General features: G+C 43.0%; 1 protein-coding gene and 1 pseudogene across 6 annotated transcripts in view; one reads left to right on the top strand and one right to left on the bottom strand.

Annotated features, from left to right (window-relative positions):
• Positions 1-255: 255 nt before the first annotated feature.
• Positions 256-13,226, bottom strand: LOC113916267 (annotated as a pseudogene). The gene is made up of 3 exons (XR_003517897.2): positions 12,953-13,226; positions 6,185-6,257; positions 256-795 (listed from the first exon to the last, which is right to left on the bottom strand). The product of XR_003517897.2 is annotated as a 40S ribosomal protein S11-like (transcript).
• TTC3 (tetratricopeptide repeat domain 3) overlaps positions 13,087-18,241 on the top strand; it is a 116,521-nt gene continuing 111,366 nt past the window's right edge. For 2 of the 5 annotated variants that reach the window (XM_027582287.1, XM_027582288.1), the window contains exon 1: positions 13,167-13,290. The gene's annotated coding sequence lies outside the window, so the exon portion shown is untranslated. Of the gene's footprint in view, positions 13,291-18,241 lie in introns of all 5 variants that reach the window. The other 3 variants (XM_027582290.1, XM_027582293.1, XM_027582292.1) reach the window with 3 other exon arrangements.

The following is an 18,241-nucleotide window of genomic DNA, read 5'->3' on the forward strand; positions in this document are numbered from 1 at the left end:
CAGTAACCCAGACATTTAAAGAGATTTGCAAAAATGTGAAACAATTCTACTGGTCTCGCCGCTAAGTTTTAGAGAATATAGTGATTTTTCATAAAATGTTATTTAAATATATAAAGCATAATGGGTTTCGTATTTATAAACAAATGTTTTTAAAATTCCTATTTTAATTTCTAAATATAATCCACATATATGAAAGTTTGTGGAAACACTCTTTATGAGTGTAAGGGGGTCCTGAGATTTTTTTTTTTTGGGGGGGGGAAAGTAACTTTATTTTCTTCAGGGGTGTGGACAGATGTCTCGTCTCAGAACTTCTGGAACTGTTTCTTGGTGCCAGCAGCCTTTGTGACTTTGAGCACGTTGAAACGCACAGTCTTGCTCAAGGGCCGGCACTCACCCACTGTGATGATGTCGCCGATCTGGACATCCCTGAAGCAGGGGGACAGGTGCACAGACATGTTCTTGTGGCGCTTCTCAAAGCCGTTGTACTTTCGGATGTAGTGGAGGTAGTCTCGGCGGATGACAATGGTCCTCTGCATCTTCATCTTGGTCGCCACACCAGAAAGAATCCGCCCTCGGATGGAGACATTACCAGTAAAGGGGCATTTCTTGTCAATGTAGGTGCCCTCAATGGCCTCCTTGGACGTCTTGAAGCCCAGACCGATATTTTTGTAGTATCGCGGGAGCTTCTCCTTGCCAGTTTCTCCAAGCAGGACCCTCTTCTAATTTTGAAAGATGGTTGGCTGCTTTTGGTAGGCGCGCTCTGTCTGAACGTCCGCCATCTTCCCGGCCCGGGTCCTGAGATTTTAAAAAATGGTGCGAATCGCTACATTAAACTGAGCAAGACCCTGGAAAGAATTGCAGCCCATAATCCGAGAAACACTGACATAGTATTTCAGGAGCTCTAAGAACACGGTGGTTGGGAAACAGAATGAAAAGCTAATAGGAGGCCTGAGGTTAGGTGGGGTACTGGAGTTAAGGGCCTTTTCTGACCCATTTCAAAATCTTCTTAGGCCTATCATTGGCCTGAGGGGAATACAAAGGGGTGATGCTGATCTGGGACGGAGTCTCACAAAGGTGAAAGGACTGCTCTGATAAGGACCGTTCTTCCAAAGAAACTGCTGCTCCCGGGTTGACCACAGGTTGTTAAATCCAATGGATTAAGGCAGGCAGTTCTCAGTTCTGGCTGCAAGTTGCTCAGTGTCCAGGAGTCATTAAAAGCTACCCCTCCTTGGGCCCCACTCCAGACCAGTGAATTAAAATTTCTGGGGATGGGGCATAGGCACCGTTCTTTACCTTTTTATTGATGTTACGTCAAGGGCACAGATCTTGGGTGGGGGGATGTGTGGCACAGCTAAAGGTGATTAAGAGGTACAAACTTCTTACAAAATAAGCCACAGGGATGTAAGGTCCAGCACAGGGAATAGAGTCAATAACACTGTCATCACTTTATATGGTGACAGATGGTAACTAGTCCTATTGTGGTGAGCATTTCGTAATGTATAAAAATATCAAGCGGCGACCTTGTACACCTGAAATTAAGACAGTATGTTATGTCAACTATGATTCAATTTTAAAAAGCACAAGTTAAGTGATATTAACAGTATGCTTCTGTTATAGCCAAGTAACTATAACCCAGATCAACATGCAGGGCATTTTTAACCTCCCAACAGGTTCCCTCGTGCCTCTCCTGGTTAATACTGCTATTGTATAGTTATCACCAAAGGTTTGTTTTTCCTGATTTTGAGTTTCATATAAATGGAATTTTACACTATATGTTCTTTTATGTCTGTTTTTCTCCCCAACATGTGTGTGTGATATTCATTCATGCTGTTAGGTAGAGCAGTGATTTGTTCTTGTTTGCATGGCTGTGTGGTTTTCCACTGTATATTTTATTTATTTTTTAAAGATTTTGTTTACTTATTTGACAGAGAGAAACACAGCGAGAGAGGGAACACAAGCAGGGGGAGTGGGAGAGGGAGAAGCAGGCTTCCTGCGGAGCAGGGAGCCTGATGAGGGACTGGATCCCAGGACCCTAGGATCATGACCTGAGCCGAAGGCAGACACTTAACGACTGAGCCACCCAGGTGCCCCAGTTTTCCACTGTATAAACATATTTTTTATTTACCATTCTACCCTGGATGGAGCCAACTGGTCCTCTCAAACTGAAGTGTGGGGACATGCTCTTACCCTAGAAATACAGGAGCTGGGACAAACGACAGACTAGAAATAGCAGATTCATGTCACCTGTCTTATGCTTACAAGGCGGGGATATGGTTAAGAAAAATGGAAACCCTAGTTTTCTCAATTATTTAAAATTAATAGTTTCTTTTTCTTTTTACAGGAGGTATAGTTAAATTTGCACAAAAATGTGTGGCTCCATTCCTGTACAGAGACTTTGGGTGTCAAAGGTTAGAAGGCCTCGAATGCTTGAGGAGTTGAGATTTGGTCTCATTGGCCAACTGTTAGTACACTCTTGCTAAGTTACCTATGGTTTGTTTTTGTTTAGTTTTTTTTTTGTTTTTAAAGATTTTTTATTTATTTATTTGACAGAGAGAGCACAGGCAGGGAAAGCTGCAGGCAGACGGAGAGGGAGAAGCAGGCTTCCCGCTGAGCAGGGAGCCCAATGCGGGGCTCGACCCCAGGACCCCGAGATCATGACCTGAGCCGAAGGCAGATGCCTAACAACTGAGCCACCCAGGCACCCCATATGGTTTGTTTTTAAAACTTATTTCTATCCAAGCTTCTCAATCTCACATGGACACAACTAGATATTAACAAGGAGCAGTCACTCAAACGAATTCATATACTGAAACCTCCAACCCCCTCAACTTCCCCAAATACTGTCTAATTCAGTAAAAGGCATAACCATCTACTCAGCTCATCGATCCCGAGACCCCAGGAATGCCCCTCAATCACAACTTCTCTCAGCAGCCACCCACTCCGCACAACCAGATACACACACCCTGTCCATCAGCTGTGTCTCCGACCAAGGCTGCAGAGAGACCCGCCCATCCCTAGCACCACTGCCACCACTTAGAGCGCCCCCCTTACATACATACTCCTGCCCCATCCCCAACTCTTCCTCCTGAATCCATCCTCTATCCACCAGCCTGAGCAACTTTTTCAAGACATGCACTGGGCCAGGCCATGCCTTTCCTTAAAGCCTCCCTCTAGCTCAGAATCTAAAGGGCCTCCAACTCATCACACTGACACTTAATTCCAGACTTCCCATGCTGGCGTACAAAGCCCCCTGCGGCAGTGCGGTGGTGCTGCGCCTCTCTAGGCTCCCCTCAGACCACACTCCCCGGGGCAGTGTGCTCGAGGCCCCCTGCTGGCCTTCTGTCCACACTGACCTCCCTCCCACCTGGAGGTCTCTGCCCCCGGCTGCTTCTTACCTGCAAGCTCTCCCACATTCCCAATCCTTCTGATGGGCTCCTGTCTTTTGCTAATCAAATTTCAACCTCAACTGTCTCTCTCTCAACAGCCTTCCAGGACCACCCAAGCTAAAGTAGTCATCCCTTTACTTTCTAGAACATTATGCTATCTTAATTCTCTGCATAGCACTCATCAAATAATATTTGCTTAGTCTGTCTCAATCTGCTTCTGAAATGTAGGCTCTTTCAGAAAGAATCTTACCATTGCTACATCTAGAAAAATACCTGGTATGTAGTAAGTACTCAACAAATGTTTCTTTCTTAGACACAAATATGATGCAAGAACACACAAATTCAATGTACCCTTCTCCCAAATCTAAGAGTTTGAATTCTGGGCCTCTAAGAAAAAAACAGCAGGAAGGACAAAATTGCCATTTAAAAATCATAACATGAATGCTTCTCTGGAGGGACTTCTTGTTTTTACTGATACTTATTTTTTTAACAAGTCTGCTATATGGTAATGCAGTATTTTATTTATTCTGTTCATTAATAACTAATACTCAAGAACTTTTATAATATTAATATAACTTAATCTAAAAGAATCAACTTACTTTGTTTACATTTCAATACTGGGTACGAGAGAGAGTCAAAATAATTATGGTCAAAATTATTATATAAAAAATTATAGTAAACGCTCGGTGTTAGTCTCCATACAATTTAGTTTTTGGCATAAAGTTATTTAGTTGCCAGGAAGAACATTTGGTTTACTTCACTAATAGGAATATCTCTTAATGCTGGGATGGCCTCTTCTTGGTATTTCTTCTGCTGTTGATTTTTAGCATAGTTATCTGTAAGAAGAGGACAAAAAGCTCTGTTTACCCAAACAATTTCTTCTACCATTTCTTTTTTTAAAAAATTTATTTATTTATTTGACAGAGAGAGACACAGTGAGAGAGGGAACACAAGCAGGGGGAGTGGGAAAGGGAGAAGCAGGCTTCCCGCAAAGCAGGGAGGCTGATGCGGGGCTCAATCCCAGTAGCCTGGGATCATGACCGGGAGCTGAAGGCAGACACTTAACTGACTGAGCCACCCAGGAGCCCCTCTTCTACCATTTCTGTGGTTTACGGAGATCCACTGCATAGTTTACTAGGCTAATATTTGCATAATGACAAATACCATGTTTAACATAATTAAAAGACTTCTTAAGTTAAGACTACTTAAATTCTCTCTTTAGAAGAAATGTCCCAATTAGAATAAAAATCAGGAAGGTACTTTCTGCATCTCTAGGATAAGAAATATTTCATTCATTCAACTGTACAATGATGATTAAAGTCCCATCTGCACATTTCTCATAGGGACAGAGTTATATGAAGGCTTAGTAAATATATTTAATCCGACACCCTCAAACTATTAAATCATTTGGTACAATCATTCATGCAAACTTAACAATGTCCCCTCATTGCACGAATTGTCTATTTGCTGTCATTTTAGGCAAGAAGACAGGGAATACAGTAGCTTATCAGAAAGAAATATAAAAATACTAGAACTGGTTTTCAAAATACATTGTATAGGCTCATGAAAAAAGGCTTTGAAAAGTTAAAAAAAAAAATTCATACCAAGCAACTTAAAAAACCCCTTCACTTCCTAGAATCTAAGCAAGGTCAGGAATTTATTTTAATCTTTAGACTCAGGGGAATTAAAAAAAAAAACTACAAAAACATGCCGTGGCTCTTCTATCTACACAATTGGGGTCAGGTGTATACAAGGATCCTGAGGAGCATGCACACTCTCAAATCCCTCTACTGAACAAGGTCTGCATGGACCTATTTGCCATTGTTTGATCAACACTGCCCGTTTAGGATAAAATGTTTTTCTCAGGCACAGTTGCTAAGAAACATATTATATACTTGTGGTCTTTATGGGAAAATACACCTGCTGACTGGTGCTATAAATAGCATATTCATCAGAATTTATTTCTGCCACATAAACATATCCTCTGATATCACTTTGTATTTATTTCTCCTAGGTTCTTTTTCTTGTGCTGACATGTGTCACCTACTACAGCCTATTCTGGGTTGCTTTTCTTGATAAAACAGCTAACACCTTGCTCTTCCATCCCCCCGCACTTCCGTTTGATATACATTTACCTGTGACTGTATGAATGGAGTTGAGTGGAGAGGTACTCATCATGTTTATTCCAAATAAGAGTACATAACCAACTACTATAGTAATGAGGAAGTAGACGGGCAATGCAATTGCCCAGTATCTGTAGAAGAAAATATTAAACTGCTATAAAGTCATCATTCTCAAGAGTCCATCACCGAGTTAACATGCTTTTTAAATCTGATTTTTTTATTAAAATAATACATGTATATAAAAGACAGTCAAATCGTTCTACAAGGCCTGTAATGAAAAGCTGCAATCCTGCATCGTTCCCTACCGTAGCACCATGGAAAAAGTGCAGACTATTACCTCTCACCTGTCTGCAATCCATTTCCTTGAATTCTTCAGATACTTCTTATCTGCTATCCCATTATTTGTTCCTGTGGGTTTACACCTTAAACATTTCTCTTGTATAGTGTTATCTTAGCAAGATGTTAGGAGGAAATGGAGACAATAATGTGTGTTCATCCCGCCATCTTGAATTAGAGGTGTATTAATAACGACCTCTGAAAAGCTTTAAATTTCTATATGGCTATTTATGGATCTTAAGAGGATAAATATTTACGATTTGGGTAGTCTCAAGGAAAAACTATGATCCTTAAAAACAGTATTAATACATTTTTATTTAAGAAAAACATTAAACTTACTTTTGAGGCCAATAGGTTAATCCCAAGGAGTTTAGCCAAGATTCAGGAATAAATGCCCACACGAGATACAGGACTGCAGAGAGGAACAAAAACAAGAAAAAAGAGCAGTAAGGCATGCATCTAGTTTATCAAGGTTCAGATAAAACAATAAGCTCCTGGTGCGCCTGGTGGCTCAGTCAGTTAAGCGTCCAATTCTTGATTGAGACTGTCATGATCTCAGGGTTGTGGGATGGAGCCCTGTCAGGTTCTGTGCTCACCAAAGAGTCTACTTAAGATTCTCTCTCTCCCTACCCCTCTCCCTCTGACCCTCCTGCTCATGCGCGCTCTCTCGAGCCCTCTCTAAAATAAATATTTAAACAACAACAAACAAAAACCAAAAAGCTCTTTGAAGATTCCCTGATCACCTCAGAATTGAGTTTTCCTTCCTTTTAATCTCCCAGCTCCTTATTTCTATCATTCTTATAATATTTATGACACTTATAGTATATTTGCATTGCTGTGAAATGATCTCTAGAACTTAAACAATTCCGTTTCCCCCGTTAGTCTTTTTTCTAAAACACGTCTTAACTCTCATACTGTAGTTTAAGCAATTTAAGGGCAGAAATCACATCTTAGCAATTACTGGGATCCTTATAGCACCTAGCAATTTGCTTTATATATAGTAGCTATTCAACACTTCATTCCCACAGGGTTGAAATGATTATAGACACTGGTTGTTTAAAGGTGAATTTATCTACCCTTGTTCTGATCCACCTCAAGATGGGCTTCTGCCTCATCTCCCAGAATACAATCTTACTTCCCTCAAGTCCAGTCTTTGTGGAACCCTTTATTGTTAATTTGTAAAAACAACAGCTAACCTCCAAGCACTCACTGTGGGCTAAGCACACTTCAAAGCATTTCACATGCATTATTTAATTTAATCCTTAAAACAATCCTATGATATGTATGCCATTTCCACAGAGTAGTAAATGAAATCTTTGAAATGTTACATCCTCTGCCCAAGGTAAGGGGCACAGACAAATTTCAAACTATCTGTATCAGTGATGTTGAAGGACTCATATTCTACATCAGGAGCGGGAGAAACAGTGGTGAATCCAAAAGACATGGTCTCTGGCCTTCCCAAGTTTAAAATCTAGGGGAGGGGAAGAGAGTAAACTGATATTTTCATTACACTGTGGTAAGTGCGAATGTGTAATAAAAGGTGACACAGGAGCACATAAGAAGGATCTTAGCCCACTCTAGTGCTGATAGAGGTGATGTTAATGGTCAGGAAAGATTTCCTGGAGGAAGTGACTAAACTGGGACCTAAATAAGCAGTAGGGGATTAGCCAGATTAAAAATGTATATGTCTGGGGCCTGCAGATGAGGAAGGAAGGAAATATGAGAAAATGGTGTTCGCTGCCATGATCCACAGAGAGAACGTGAGGGATCTGGTGTGACTAGATGGTAGAGAGAAAAGGTGGCATGGGACAGGCTTGCAGCTTGTGATAGTTTTTAAGATGAATGAAATACAAAGAGCGGGAAAACATAATATAAATTCATAAATGGAAGTGATTGACTTTAATTAATTCAATGAATGAGCATTTACTGAACACCTACTATATGCCAGGCACTATGTAAAAGTTAAGGCCATATAGAAATAAGACACAGACCCTATTCTCACAAACTAGTGTACGAGACAGAAATGACTCAAACGTAGTGGCAGGAACTTCCCATGCATTCGCTTATTCGACCCCTTCCAAACCCTTTGGGATGCATGCTATTATTATCCCTGATCCACAGATTTGAAAAAATCAAGGCGTAGGGAATTTAAGTAACTTGCTTGGGATCTTACACTAAAAGTTACTGGGCTGGAATGTGAACCCAGACAGTGTGCTCATACTAGGGTTTCAGGCAGCAGCAAGAGCATTAGTAAAAACACACAAGTGAGGAGGGATGTGATGTATCTGGGGGTAACTTTAAGTGGTTTAGAGTGAATGGGGCATAAAGCGTGAGGCTGTGAATGCTGAGAAATAAAGCTGGAAATGCAAACAGGGCCCAGATCATGAAATATGTTGTACAAGAAACTTGGACTTTATGCTCCAGGCAATGGGGAGAACTAGGTATTTTGTTTGTTTTTAACTTTAAAGACACAGCAAACTACAAAGAGAAATAACCATTCCTACCCCAACCAGAGGTTTTAAGCAGAGGAGTCAGGGGATTAGCCAGATTAGAAAGATATACGGTTGGGGCCTATGAACGAGGACAGAAGTAAATAAGAGAAAATGGTGTTCCCTGCCGTGATCCAAAGAGAGCTGGGATGGTTGTGTCCAGGACGTATCTGTGGCAGAGACAGTAAGAAGCCTGCCAGATTCAGTGGCAGGAGCGGAGGAAAGAGTTAGGAGGAGAAAGACTGTTAAGTGAAGAACAGCTCCCAGGTTTTTAGAGCGGGTGTCTAGAAATTTCAAGCCTTGGGGCGCCTGGGGGGCTCAGCAGGTTAAGCATCTGCCTCCTGATTTAGGCTCAGATCATGATTTCAGGGTGGTGGGATTGGCTCCTCGCTGGGTGTGGAGCCTGCTTGAGATTCTCTCCCTCTGCACCTCCCCTGCTCTGTCAAAAAGAATTTTTTTTTTCAAGCCTGAGGACAGAATATCCGAGCAGTCCTTTTCCACACAGCAACGAATGATCTTCCAAAAATATAAATTTGACCAGATCACTTGACTTGCCCAAACCCTTAGAATAAACTAAATACCTTTAGAATAAAATCCAAACTCCTTACCATGGCTTGCAAGGACTTAAATGTTCTGCCCACTTCTCCGACTTCTAGTCCTGGTGCACTATGCTCTAGCTCCAGACAGTGTCTCAGGGCCACTGCACTTACAGTGAGTGCTGTCTGCCCAGAATGTTCTTCCTTTGACTCTTTCAATGGATGACTCCTTCTCTTCCATCATGTCTTAGCTCAAATATTACCTTCTTAAATGAGGCATTCCCCATCACTTGATACTCCAACTATGTCCCACCTACCACACTCTCCTTACTCCCTATCACTTCCTTCTATTTCCTTCAAAGCTTTCATCAAAATCCATAATTACTGTTATGAACCGAGTGTTTGCATGTCCCCCAAATTCGTATGTTGAAGCTCGAATCCCCGGTGTGGTGGTATTTGGAGGTAGGGCCTTTGGGAGGTAGTTAGGTTTAGAGAAGGTCATGAGGGTGGGGCCGCATGACAAGATTAGTGCCCGTCTAAGGAAAGTCAGAGACCAGAGCTTCCTTTTACTCTCTCTCTACTATGTAAGGACACAGCAAGAAGGTGGTTGTCTGCAAACCAGGAAGAAGGTTTGCAAGAACATTCACCAAGAACCCAACCATGCTGGCACCCTGACCTTACACTTCCCAGCTTCCAGAACCATGAGAAATGTCTATTGTTTAAGCCTCCCAGTCTACGGCATTTTGTTACAGCGGCCTGAGCAGACTAAGAAAGCTGCCTTGTTTTTAAAAAAATTCAGTAAATATTTAAACGGAGAGAGAATCCTGCAACCCTCCTGCACCCACTACCTAGTTTTATCATAACTGCTACATATGGTCTCTGACCTCTATCCTACTACTTCTTGCCTCACCTTCTCAGACTTCAACCTTACTGACCTCCACCTGTTCCTTGAATCCACAGGCATGCTCTTCTAAAGGCTTCTGTACCGTCCATTCTCTGTCTGGGAAGCCCTTTCCCCAGACTGCTCCATGGCTAACTTGCACTTTTCATGTCTGTGATTAAATCTCATCTCTCAGTGAGGCACTTCCAGACTGCTGTCTTTAAAACAGCAACCGCCTCCCGTTCCTTATCCTCCTTTAATTTTTCCCCATGGTACATGTTATCATATATATATTACTTATTTAATTTGTTCATTAGCTATCTCCTTCTACGAGAATGAAAACCCTCTGAGAGCAGGACATTTTTAAATATTTTGCTCCTCCTTTGCCTATATCAGTGCCTAGCATGTGGTAAGCACTCAAAAATTTGTAGCATTAACTTTTGGTTGTGGGCCATAACTACTTCTTACTAGATATGTCTCCAGAGGCCAGGGAAACAAAAGCAGAAATAAAGTATTGGACGTCATCAAAATAAAAAGTTTCTGCACAGTGAAGGAAACAATCAACAAAACTAAAAGGCAGGGGCGCCTGGGTGGCTCAGTCGGTTAAGTGTCTGCCTTCGGCTCAGGTCCTGATCCCAGCATCCTGGGATCGAGCTCCGCATTGGGTGCCCTGCTCAGCGGGAAGCCTGCTTCTCCCTCTCCCACTCCCCCTGCTTGTGTTCCCTCTCTCGCTGCGTCTCTCTCTGTCAAATAAATAAAATCAAATCTTAAAAAAACCCCAAAACTAAAAGGCAACCTACTGAATGGGAGAAGACATTTGCAAATGACATATCTGGTAAAGGGTTAGTATCGAAAACATAAAAAGAACTGATAGAACTCAACACCCGAAAAACAAATAACCCAATTTAAAAAATGGGCAGAAGACATTTTTCCAAAGAAGACTACAGATGGCCAATAGACATGTAAAAAGATGCTCAACATCACTCAACATCAGGGAAATACAAATCAAAACTATAATGAGATACCACCTCCCACCTGTCAGAATGGCTAATTAACAACACAAGACACAACAGGTGTTGGCGACAACATGGAGAAAGGGGAGCCCTCTTGCACTGTTGGTGGGAATGCAAACTGGTGCAGCCACTCTGGAAAACAGTATGGTGGTTCCTCAAAAGGTTAAAAATAGTGGGTGTTACTGGATTTAAGTATTAAAGTCATTGCCTTTATTTATTCATATAGTTTCTAATCTTTCAAATACCCTACAGAACAGGGATTTAAACAATGGTAACACTGAAATAGCAGCCAACATTTATTGAGTACTTATCAATCTTTTGTATTGTTTTAAGCACTTTGCATGAATCAAGCAATTAATCCTCACAACAGCTCTAAAGGGCAGCACAGTGAAGTCAACCCAGTGTCTGGGTTCAAATTCCAGCTCTATCAGTTTCTGGCTGGGTACCCTGGGCACATTCCTAAAACCCCATGCCTCTGGATCGTCATCTGTAAAATGAGGATAGTAATAACAATACCTACCACACAGGACTGTCTTGCACATAATAAGCATTCAATAAACATTACCACCACCCTTTTACAGATGAAGAACCTGAAGGTTCAAGAGCATGGGCAAATGGTGCCAGGTGACAGAGCTAGTCCCTGGAAGAGTCAAGATTTGAATTCAAGTCACAACTTCTTTACTCCATACACTACCCTTGCCAACAGAATGGTTGGTTGTACCAATGCAGTCAGGGTTCAGAGACACTACCACTCCCTCACTTCCCTGGTTTCCACGAAATTCCAAAAAGTTGGATGGGGCCACCCAGTTTTTTCCGTTGTATTCCTTTTAATTCCGACATCCTTTGGAGGAGAGATGTGGGGCCTGCTGTGTGACCCTGGGCACAGTAGTGTCTCAGTGAGCACTGGTTTCCTTATCTAAAACAGGGTCTTCCAGGAACTAAGCCAGATCTAAGACTCTAAAGTGCACATGACTTCTCCAGCCTAATTCTCTTGGCTTCCTGGCTCCTACAGGCTGCACCTGCACCAACTTACTCATTCTAAACCTTTCATTCAAAACCTTCCCACATCTTCCTTCTTACTGCCTTCCTTCTTATTGTCGGGGAGAAAGCTAACCCTGTTTCCCAGTCTGATTTCATGTTTCTCTACTGGGTTCTCATGCCTCTTTTCACGGTTAATTGTAGATTCCTTTGTCTGTTTCGTCCAGAAGACTATGACCACAGGGACCAGGTTTTATTCACTTTGCTGTCTGGTGCTGTATAAATATTTGTTGAGATTATTTACACTAGTGTCGGGCATATGAAATACCAAACACAAGTTCCCTTCAGGTTTTCCTAGAAAGAGGCATAAGTAGAAACAATCACAGCTCATATGTGCACATTCTAAGAACAAATGCAGTAATATTCTTGTCCTTGAACACCAGAAAAGAGGCCCTGGCCATCCATCAGGAAAGTACTTACTGAAGCCAAACTGGGAGCTTAAGAAAAGAACAAAGCCATAAATCGCTCTTTCTGGCAATGGAGACGGTGAATTTTCCACCATTTTCCCTGTGGCTTTAGACAATCTGTGGGAAAGAAACACAATCATCGTCCGTGATTTACTCCCCTTCATCACTGGTCTGTTGTAGCCTCGTCGCTCTGCTATGGGCACAGCCTTTGTAGTTTTTTTCCTAGCCTAAACCAATGCACATCGCCACCCTGTGCACACACCTCCAACACACACCGCTTGCACGCGCGAACGAGCCCCAGACCCCGCGTGCGCGCGCACATGCCAGAGCGCGCGCACCCTGCAGCGGAAGGGAGGGGAGAGCACGGCAAGTACGGACGCCGCCCCTGCCCTGCAGGATTCGCCTCCCCCGCGGAAAGGGCTTGGCAGGGCGGGGCTCGGGGAACGCGCGCCTCCCCAGGTCTGGGCCACGGCGCCCGGGACCCGGCCCTGCCCTCTCGCGGCAGCTTCAGTTTCCTATTCAAGGGTTGGGGGGTGGGGGAGGCCCTTGACCTTGGGGCCTCGAAGCGCTCACCCAGGACCCTCCTGACAGCTCGGCCACTTCAGCTCCAAATCCCCCGCGCAGGCCCCTTCCAGAAAGCCTCCGCGGGGGCGAGAAAGGGAAGAACTAAAGAAAAGGCCGAGTCTCTAAGTCGCCCCCTTGGCCGCCCCCTCCGCTCCCGCCCAGGCGCAGGCGCATGCGTACCGCGACCCTTGCCGTCCCGGAGCGCGCGAGCGCCGGGAACTGCCTGATCGCTCCGCTCGCCGCCGCGGAAGAGGGCGGGGCTGCACGGCTGCGCATGTGCGTTGCTCACGTGATGCGCTTGTCGCCTGCGCCGCCGCCAGCTCCCGCCTGCCCGCTGGCTGACGTGGAGGGCCAGAGGCGGCGGCGTCGGCGGCGGCCCGCGTCCGAGGCTCGCGGGCGGCGGGCCCCGGTGAGTGCACATCTGGCGCGCGGCGGGGCTCCCGGATGTGTCACCTTATCGCGCTGCAGCCGAGATGCCCGGGGAGAGGGGCCCTCCACACCCCCTCCGTGGGTGTGTGGTGAGTGTGTGCGCGTCGCCCCGCGTCGCTCGCTGTGGTGCCCCCGGTGTGTCTGCGTGGGTTGGGGTGCCGGTGCGCTGGGGGTGTGGCCGCCTTTATCGCCCCCAGTGGATGTGTCACCTTTATCTAACGGGCCCCTTCAGCCCTCTTGGGCGCCTCCGGGCGTCTGTGCGAGGGTGGGAGTAGCCCCTTTGTGTGCGCATCCCCCTGCCGCCCGCGCACTCTCGTCTGGAGGGTGACACCCCTGAGAGGCGAGGGGTCCCTCGGCCCGGGCGTGCGGGCACGCGCCTGTGTTTCCACTGCCGGCTTCTTTGTGTCGCGCCCGTTCTTGGCGACGGCGTGGGCGGTCCCCCTTTGTGTCACCGCCCCACTCCGGGGGGCGCGCGTCCCCCGCTTCTGCAGTCGTGACCCCGTCCTGGAGCATCTCCCATCCTGGAGCATCTCCCGCGCCGGTGTGCGTCCTCGCGTGTCCCTGCGCGCGTGCCGCGCCTGGGTCCTGTCGAGTGTATGATCTCCCTTGTGCGCGTTTTCGTTCGCGAGTGTTCGTGAACGTTCGTGCGCGCCCCGTTCTCTGTTTTGTGTGCCTTACGTCTGCGCCACCTGTTTTCGTGAGAATGGCAGTCGAGTCCGGGGGCGGCTTCCCTCCCAGGAGGGGACCGGGGGTGGGAAAATCAACCCAGCGCTCCCCCTCCCTCCTCGCGGGAGCATCCTCCCTCCCGCGACGCGAGTGGGAAGGGGGAGACGGAGGCGGGTCTGGACAGCTGCTCCGTAGTGTTGACGACGTTAGGTGTGGCCTGTCGAGCCGGCCTATTCTGGGGACAATGAGGGGGGAGCCAAGGGCCAAAAATTGAGCCAAGGCGTAGGTGAATTTTGGCTGGTACCAGTGCGGAGTGCCTTTTCCAGAAGCGGCGTAGACGCCCAAAGCCCTTCAATTGCAGACTCCTTCCAAAATACGCATACACGCCAACTGGGCAAATACGTTCTAGCTGTGCCTGGGCGTTCTTGATAATGCGTAACGGTTCATGTAGTGTTTTATGGCGTTCACGTAAATTATCTCTTGATTCTGCCCAACATCCTGGCGAGGGGACTCAAGGTAGACATCGTACAGATTTTTACTCCTCCCTTGGCAGCAGTTTTCTCATAGTTACAGCTCTAGTTAGAACATTTTTTATTGCAAGAAATTTGCGTTTTATCCTAAGGGAAATGGGATTTATTACAAGGATACCCAGGGAAGGGAACTTCAGACCGATTAAAGATCCACCTCCTACGCTGCTTCTTGCTCAAAGGTTCATGCTCTTCGCTCAAAGGCTGTGTTTTGGTGTGTCTTTCTGTTCATTTGTTCAATTTTCTTACTTTTGCCTAATTTCCCTTTTCCTTTTTAATTTCTGAAATATTTCACATATAAAATACACAGGGGGAATCTCACCAACCCATGACTCAGATTTACAAATGTAATTATTTTGCCAAATTTACTTCAGATCCTTTTTTATTTTGAGAAATAAAATTGCAGATGTTGGAGGCACTCCGAGTTCCTGTCCCTCCTTCCCTAGAGGTAGCCACCGTGTTCAGATTTGTGTATATCATTCCCTTGCATATTTTATAGTTGGTTCACAGTGAATCCATAGACAATATGTGGTGGTATGTGTTTTAAATCTTAATGGTTTTAAATGATATATGTCTTTTTGCAACTTGCTTTTTTTGATCAGTATCACATTTTGAGATTTATATACGAATGAATTGGATAATTGTGTTATCTTTGGTTCATTCATTTTAATTGCGGGTATAGAATCCAATTGTATGAATATACCATAATTTATCCATTTCCCAGTCGGCGGACTTTGAAGTTGTTTCTGGTTTTTTGACTCAAAACAATCCTACAATAAACATCTTTGTACTTGTCTGCTTGTGCACACATTTGGAAGTTTCTCTAGGAAATACACCTAGTAGTAGAGTTGCTGGATATTAGGATATGTGCATCTTCAGCTTAACTAAATAGCACAGAAGCTCTCAAAGTGGTTGTACTAATTTTCACTCTCACTGGTATTGAGTGAGGACACGCATTTCCTCACATCCTTGCTAATACTTTACTAGACTTTTACTTTTTTGCCTTCTCTTTACTGACCAGCTTCCTTGTAACTTTAGCTTATGGCTAAATTTGCTTGTAGCCACCTTGGCTTCTGCTCTAGCCCTGTGTCAGATGGGTTCATCTCTCACAGCTAACTGGCTCAGTCTTTATCTCATGTGGTCTTCATAAGATAAATTCGAGTAAAAATTTATTTTGCACCTGTGGTTGATGTAAAGATAGTAATTTCCATGGTATGTTTTATGTACCTCTTTAGTGGCAGTTGAGGTGATTTAATTACTTTTTAAAATATAATGAATGGTTTTGAAAAATCTTTTTTCCTCTTTAATGTAATATTTGATATCAAAATATATGTAACAGTAAAATGATAAAAAATAAAATCTATGTAATATATATGCAGGTTGTGAAGCAAAACAATACAGTGAACACCAATCAATACACCACTCAATCCAAGAATCAAAATGACCAATATTGTACGTGCTTATCTCCAGAGTGACTATCCTGAATTGTCTGTGTCATTTTTTGCTTTTTAAAAATAATTTTGTCAGATATGTGTATATCCCTCAACAATGTATTGTATGGTTTCTTTGTTTTTGAATTTAAAAAAAAGGAATTCTGGATACAGTTTTCTGAGACTTGCTTATTTCACTCAATGTTTCTAAGAGTCACTGATACTGAGTATGGATGTAAGTCATTAATTTTCACTGCTGTGTAATATTCCACAGGTGAATATAACACAGTGTATGCCTTCTTTGATGGACATTTGGCTGTTTCTAGGTTTTGCTGTTATGAAGATTCTTGTACGTATCTTGTACACAGTTGCAAGAATTTCTCTAGTTTTCATGCTGGGGTGTATGATCCCCAGGGGAGTAATGAAGCTACTTCTAGGGAGTACTTGGACAGGCGTGAGATTCATGAGTCAGTTTCCAGACCATTACATTCCGTGTGTACTCCTAAAGCTGGTGATGCCCGAGGCCTGTGATAGAGGCCGCCTGCTGGTTCTGTTTTCTACCTTACCTTTCCTAGTAGCACTTCTGCCTTAGGTAAGGAAGGCATACCACTTGCCCACATGGAATTGTGGCATTGTCTCAAGCAGAAAAACTCCATGGAAGACAGATAATTTAAAATCCAGTATATATATAGTGTTAGAGAAAGCCTTTTCTAATCCAGGTACTTCTCATCTCAAGAGCTGCATTTGCAATACAATTTCACATTTTATGTTTAATTATCAGCGTATATAGTTATTTTTGATAAATCCTATGCTATAATAATTATAACAGTTTAAACCAATGATATGTCAGTTTTATTTTTAAGTCACAAGAATTCATCATTTGCGATTATTTAAACTTGGGCTGAACACTTTTAGATGTCATCTTAGTGTGAAAATGATTTCAAACAATTTTTAGTGGTTTGTGAGTAAAAAATGGTTGGAATACTACTGTGGTAAGCTATTTGCTAGAAGTCAAATTGCTGGATTATGGGGTATGAATGTTCAGCTTTACCGAATTGTTTTCTGAAGTGGTTGTACCACCTTGTACTTTGACCAGCAGTTTTGTCAATTTTTATATACTTTGATAAGCAGTGTATAAGAGTTATAGTTGATCTATATCTACTCCAACACTTATTATCATCAGATTTCTTAATATTTGCCAATCAAATGGGTATGAAATGATGTGATTTTAATTCGCATTTCTTTGTTAATGAGTTTGAGCATCTTTTCATATGTTTATGAACTGTTTTCCCTTTTGTGAATTACCTGGTCATATCTTTTACCCATTTTTCTCTTGGGTTGTCTTTTAAAACTAATAAACTGGTAACACTGATCCTTTGTTGATTATATGCATTGTAAATATCTTCTTCCAGTTCATGGCTTGTCTTTTTACTCTTTATGGTGTGTTTTGGTGAACAAAAGTTCTTAATTTTAATGTAATCTAATTGGAAGCTTTACCTGGCCTTGGAATTAGAAAGACATTCTCTTGGGTTTCTTTTTAGAAATTTTAAAATGATGTCTTTCACATTTAAATTCATAATTCATCTGGTATTGATTTTTGTGTACAGTGTGAGGCAGTGATCCACATTCATTTTTTTCCTCCACGTGGCTACAGCTGTCCTCCTACCATGCATGGAATTGGCCCTCTGTTCACCAGCAGGGGTTTGTTTCTGACTCCCCTTTCTGTGCCACTTGTCTGCTTCACTATCTCTGTGTTATACCACACTGTGATAATTATTAATCCTACGGCTTTACCAGAAATCTTATTTGGGGCAAGGGGTCTTGAGTCTCAGCTGTTCTTGGACCTTTGTTCTTGTTTTAAGAATCAACTTGTCAAGTGACGTGAAAAATTCTTTGGGAATTGGAATTATTGAATCAATTTGAGGGAGAATTGAAATCTTTAAGATTTTGAACCTTCCTGTCTGAGAACATGGTATGTATTTCCATTTATTCAGGTTTTCAATGTCTTTTAATGTAGTTTTGTAATTTTCTCCATACAGATCTAACACTTTTAAAAGATTGATTCTGATGTTTCTAGTAGTTTTGTTGCTTTTATAAATGGTATTATTTTTTAAGATTCTATTTTCTGACTTTATTGTTAGCAAATATAAATTTAATGGATTTTTTATATTAATGTTTAGCCATCACTTGATAAACTCTTATTATTTCTAATATAGTTTCAGTGATTCTCTGTGTGAATAATTATGTCATTGCAGGTACTGACACTTTTGGTTCTTTCAGTTATTTTCCCTTAAAATTTTTTTTTCTGGTCTTAATATGCTGGCATACTTTTACATCTATGTTCAATGGAATTGATTATGGTTGTTCTTTAGAAGTGATTATAGTGGGCATACATGTCTCATTCCTGATTTTAAAGG

The sequence above is a fragment of the Zalophus californianus genome, chromosome 1 (genome assembly GCF_009762305.2).
Source record: "Zalophus californianus isolate mZalCal1 chromosome 1, mZalCal1.pri.v2, whole genome shotgun sequence".
Lineage (NCBI taxonomy): Eukaryota > Metazoa > Chordata > Mammalia > Carnivora > Otariidae > Zalophus > Zalophus californianus.